We start from the raw sequence: 6,495 nt of genomic DNA, 5'->3' as shown, positions 1-6,495 counted from the left end.
CTGTTTATTCTTTTTTTTTTTTTTTGTATTTTTGTACATTATTATTATTTGCAAATTATTTAACCTTTCAATAAAAATAGAATTTTGAAAAAAAAATAAAAAAAACAGCAAAAATTTCACTTTTTCATCATATGGACTCACAAAAAAGTGAATAAAAAGCGATCAAAAAGTCGTATGTAAAAAAAATTGTATAAATGAAAACCGCCAAACCATCCCACAAAAAACAAGCCGTAATATGGCTCATTTGGCAAAAAAAATAAAAAAAAGTCACAGCTCTCAGAATATGACAATAGAAAACAAATTCATTTTTGTAAAATATTGTTTTTAGTGTGTAAAAATAGCAAAGCATAAAAATAAATAAATCTGGTATCGCCGTAATCGTACAGACCTGATGAACAAATCGATCTCATCACATTTACTTTTTTATGGTGACGAAAAAAAAACTATTTTTTTTTTTAATAAAAAAAAGCATTTTTACTGTGTGATAGAAGCAAAACCTAAAAAAACACACAAAATAATTCTGGTATCACTGTAATCGCACCGACCCGCCTTATCACTTATACCGCACGGTGAACGGTGCAAAAATAAAAATAAGAACTATTATTGTACTGCTGTCTATTATGTTCATTCTGCCTCTCAAAAATCTGAATAAAGCTCTGCTTTCATTTATCCTGCACACTCCGCTGAGCGCTTACATCGGGGTTTCCGTGTAAACTCTCCAAAACCGGGATTCAGACATTATGTCTGACGAAACCACTCACTTATGAGGCAGATGGAGTCACTTTGGACTGGTCTCTGTTCCGGAGTGTCCCATCATTTTCAGAGCACAAGTATGGGCAACCACAGATCTGTGCAAGCCTTAAAAGATGGACACCACTGGAGCAGACCCCAAATGGGCCCAAAGTGTTTCTATCTGCCTCATTATGGTGGGTGGTTCAGTCATGGGTTTAGTCTGAATCACATTTTTGTGGGATTCACACGGAAACGCTGACGTAAGTGCTCAGCGTAGAACACAAGAAGGTGATTCAGCCTTGTTCTGGAAGCAAATCGAGAAATATTATGTACCCCAAAATGTCACCAATAGAAACCCTAATTTATCACGCAGAAAAGCAGCCCCCACTCAGGTCTGTCATATGACACTGGAAATATAGGGAAACTCACATTAGTGGTAGAACAAAGACTCTGGAAAAGCGAAATTGCTCTCACCCCCTCAAATAAAATCCAGTGAATTCTGCGCTCCCAAATCCAAATGGCCCCTCCTTCTGAGCCCCACTGTGCCTTAACCGCATTAAGCAGCCACATGTTTGGCAATATTGTAGTGGGGAGAGAGACCTTAATTTATGGGGTGCATGTCTCCAGAAGCACAAGCTGGGCACAATGTATGGGGACCCTACAATATATTGGCGCACAATGTATGGGCACTAAACTAGCATATTTGCAATTCTCCAGAAAAGTCTCGCGTAGGTATTACACAATAGTCACTGCAGCCGGAGATTAATTCATTGAGAGGTGTCGTTTCTACAATAGGGTCACTTTTGGGGTTTTGACTGCTGTTTGGCACTTTTAGGGTTCCGCAAATGTCGCCCGCAAACTATTTTACCAAAATCTGTGGTGCAAAAAAAAAATATTGGTCCTTCCTTTTCAGCCCTTACATGTGGCCTAACAATTTCTGACAACATATGGGGCACCACCGCGTTCGGGAGAAATTGCGCAATAAATTATGGGGTCAAGTTTCAGCTATTAACCCTTGTGTACCTGACAAGTTTGCAACAAATAAAAAAATTGAACCACAAAAGTGACATATTTCCACATTTCAACGTTATAAAACTCTGTGAGGCACCTATGGGTTCAAAATACTCACTACACCCCTAGATTAATTCCTTAGGCAGTGAAGTTTACAATATGGTGTCACCTGGGGGGGGGGTTCTGTTCTTCTGGCAACTCAGAAACTCAGCTTATGGAGCCCACAATATATTCAAACAAAATCTGCATTTGAAAAGCCAAGTAGCACTCCTTCCTGGCCGACCCTGCTGTGTGCTGAAACAGTAGTGTACAACCACATACGGGTTATCACTGTGTTCACTAAAAATTGCATAACAATAATAATACTTTTTATAGCGCCAACATATTCCGCAGCATTTAAAAAATTATGGGGTCTATTTTTCCTTAAAACCCCTTGTGTAAATTATAAATTTGGTGCTAAAACAGTATTGTAGTGGAAAAACTAAAAATTTTTGTTCTCACATCTAGAAGTTAAAGTTTTGCGAATCATCTGCAGGTTAAAAATGCTCAGTAACACCCCAAGATGAATTCCTTGATGGGTCTAGCTTTCAAAATGGGGTCACCTGTGGGGTTTTCTGCTGTTTTCGAAAGTCAGAGGTCTCCAAGTGCGACATGGCAATGTCTATTCCAGAAAAATGGCGCTCTTTGCTTGCCTAGCCCTGCCATGTGCCCAAACAGAAGTTTTTGACCACATATGGGGTATCATTGCGTTCGGGAGAAATGGCATAACAAATTATGGGGTCTGTTTTCTCCTATTATCCATTGTGAAAATTACAAATTTGGGGCTAAAACTACATTTTTGCAATTTTTTTTTTTTTTTCATTTTCAATATGATGTTATCAAATTCTGTGTAGTACCTGTTGTCAGGGGTGTCTCAAAGGTGACAGACAGTCGCTATGCAGTTGGTTGCAGATCTCTATGTATGGCATTACAGACATCTTCTTAGAGGCTGGCTGTCTCTGAGACCCAGCAGCTACCTCCCTCTGGTTAATTAGCTTCCTGGCCTGGGTGTATAAATACCTGGTGTGTCTGAGAGGGAGGTGTCGGCAATATTCATTACTACTTGTGAGGCTTTAGCAAGAGCAGTACTTCGTTCTCTCTGGATCTTGAGGCCATATGCGCATTTGTCTGGAGTCGCCTAAAGCTAAGCGATTGGTGCCGAGCCAATATAGGGACGGTAGTTGAGACAGGGTGACATTAGACCAGACTAGGTCTCCCCTCCCCCCTTTCCCTAGTGTCTGGGCTCCCTTTCTCTTTTCCCTCTGTGTTGCACTAAGTCTTTCCCACCCCTTGGGTGACACCTCTGGGTTCAAAATGCTCACTATACACCTGGATAAAATCCTTAAGGAGCGTAGTTTCTAAAGTGGGGTAACTTTTGGGGGGCTTCCACTGTTTAGGCACATCAGGGGCTCTCCAAATGCGACATGATGCAAACAGACCATTCCATCAAAGTCAGCGTTCCAAAACATCACTCCTTCCCTTCCGAGCCCTGCTGTGCGCCCAAACAATTTTCCCCTACATATAGGGTATTGGTGTACTCAGGAGCAATTGTGCAACAAATTTTGGGGTCCATTTTCTCCTGTTACCCTTGTGAAAATAAAAAAATTTGGAGCTAAAAGTACATTTTTGTGGGAAAAATTAGATTTTTTTTTTTCATTTTCACGCTATAAACTTCTGTGAAGCACATGGGGGTTCAAGGTGCTCACCACACATCTAGATACATTTCTTGAGGGATATAGTTTCCAAAACGGGGTCACTTGTGAAAGGCTGCCTCTGTTTAGGCACATCAGTGGCTCTCCAAATGCGACATGGCGTCCACTGTCAATTGAAGCCAATTTTGCGTCCGCTTTCGATTCCAGTCATTTCTGCATTCAAACAGTAGTTTTACCCCACATATAGGGGATCGGTGTACTCAGGAGAAATTGTACAACAAATTTTGGGGGTTATTTTCTCCTTTTCCCCTTGTGAAAATAAAAAATTTGGGGCTTAAGTAAAATTTTTGTGAAAAAAAGTAAAATGTTAATTTTTTCCTTCCACATTGCTTTAGTTCCTGTGAAGCACCTGAAGGGTTAATGAACTTCTTGAATGTGGTTTTGAGCACCTTGAGGAGTGCAGTTTTTAGAATGGTGTCACTTTGGGGTATTTTCTGTCATAAAGGCCCCTCAAACTCACTTCAAATGTGATGTGGTCCATAAAAAAATGGTTTTGTAAATTTTGTTGGAAAAATGAGAAATCGCTGGTCAACTTTTAACCCTTCTAACTTCCTAATAAAAAAAAATTATGTTTCAAATATGATGCAGACGTAAAGTAGACATTTGGGAAACTTTATTAACTATTTTGTGTGACATAACTCTCTGGTTAAGGACATAAGAATTAAGTTTGAACATTGCAAAATTTTCAAAATTTTGGCCAAATTTCCAATATTGAAACAAATAAACGCAAGCCATATTGAAAAAAATATTACCACTATTACGAAGAACAATATGTCATGAATAAACAATCTCAGAATCACTGGGATCCGTTGAAGCGTTCCAGAATTATTACCACATAAAGTGACACTGATCCAATTTAAAAAATTTGGCCTCGTCATTAAGGTCAAAATTGTCTTGTTTACTAAGGGGTTAAATAGGTTGTTCACTACTGGACACCTCCTGCCTAATCAATTCAATGCCACACAGAAAATAAAAATAATGTATATTCACCAATGATCTTGGCGCTGCTCTTCCTGGGGGGTGACAGGATAATGTTGTGTTATATGTTGGCTGCAGTCAGTCAGTCAATGTCATGTCAAGCACCAGGAACATTAGTGCAGACATACAGTAGTTGGAATTGTGCTGCTGAAGGAAGAGCGTATTCATTAGTTTTATTTTCTGTTGGTTGCTGAATTGATTAAACAGGGGTAGTGGATAACCCCTTTATCTGAGTGCAGATTGTGGTTTTCATCTATAAAAGGGAATCTGTCAGCAAGTTTTTGCTATGTATTTTGAAGACAACATATTCTAGGAGTTAAAACACAGATTTCTCTTATCAAGCTTGTTTGTTTACTTGCAATGATTGTTTTAGCATCAGGAGCTTATCATTGCAGTCCTGAAAGCCCCATTCTGTGATAAGCACCTCACTGTCTATAGACATTGTACATACAGAGCTTGGTATGAGCGGAGTTAGCTTTCCCCGCACTGCTGCATTCTAAATCTAAAAACTCTGTGTCAGAACGGCTCCAACTAGTAAACAAAGTGATACATAATTGGATTCAGGATCTCTTTGTATACTTTACACTGCTCTCAAATGAGGTAGCAATAACCTGCTGTCAAACATACTCGGTAATACAGTAGTGTTCAAAATAATAGCAGTCGAATATGACTAACCAGATTAATTATGGTTTTTGGTATAAATTATATTACCACATGGCAAACAATTTACTAGTTGGTGCAGTAGATTCTAAGAAATCAAAGACTCAGCATTCATGATCTGCATGATTTTGAGTCTGTGTATTTGAATAATTAAGTGAAAGGGAGTGTGTTCAAAATAATAGCAGTGTTGAGTTCAATTAGTGAGTTCAATCATTCTGTGAAGAAACAGGTGTGAATCAGGTGGCCCTTAGTTAAGGGCCAGCACTTTATACATGTATTTCTCCTTGAAAGCCTGAGAAATATGGGTCGTTCGAGACACTGTTCAGAAGAACAGCATACTTTGATTAAAAAGTTGATTGGAGAGGGTAAAACTTATAAATAAGTGCAGACAATGATAGGCTGTTCAGCTAAAATGATCTCCAATGCTTTAAAATGGAAAGCAAAACCAAAGAGACGTTGAAGAATACGGAAGACTACCATTCGAATTGATCGAAAAATAGCCAGAATGGCAAAGGCTCAGCCAATGATCAGTTCCAGGATGATCAAAGACAGTCTCAAGTTACCTGAGAGTACTGTGACAGTTAGAAGATGCCTGTGTGAAGCTAATCTCTTAGCAAGAAGTCCCTACAAAGTCCTACTGTTAAGAAAAAAAAAAGACGTACTGAAGCAGATACAATTTGCCAAAGAACACTTCAACTGGCCTAAAGAGAACTGGAGAAACATTTTGTGGACTGATGAAAGTAAAATTTTTCTTTTTGGGTCCAAGGACAGCAGTCAGTTCATCAGACGACCCCCAAACTCTGCATTCAAGCCACAGTACACTCTGAAGACAGTGAAGCATGTTCCTATAGATTTTCCCTATGTTTTTAAGTATGTGTGTTGCTAATTTTTTTTTTTTTTAAATTTTCATATTTTTTCATAGTAGTGTTATATATCGGGGGCCACCCTTTCTATACGTTGGGACTATCCTCAGGACGTTTTGAAGATCAAGGGACAAGTTTTCATTCCATGTATTTGACAATATGAAGTATATTGTTAATTTTCTGCCTACAAGTAATTTTTATTGTTATTGATACTTATGAAACAATATAAGATATAAATTATTTGTGTTGCACATTTTTGGAATGAATATGTATCTAAAATAATATGTGCTACCATTATTGATACATTTATGAGATTACTGACGTCATTGGAACAATTGTTCCCACCCACACTCCCATCAGGAAATGGCCGGAAATGACGCGACGGAAGTGGAGAACACTACCGCACATGCGCTGCATTACCGGTGCGTGCCTCGGTCACATCAGGCGAGACAGATATATAAGGTGTGCCCCCACACACACAACAGCCCCCCGAGGAAGCA

Source organism: Phyllobates terribilis, unplaced genomic scaffold (assembly GCF_046119375.1).
Source record: "Phyllobates terribilis strain yellow unplaced genomic scaffold, ASM4611937v1 Scaffold_2__4_contigs__length_985480577, whole genome shotgun sequence".
NCBI classification, from domain to species: domain Eukaryota; kingdom Metazoa; phylum Chordata; class Amphibia; order Anura; family Dendrobatidae; genus Phyllobates; species Phyllobates terribilis.
Note: the sequence above shows the minus strand (reverse complement) of the source record.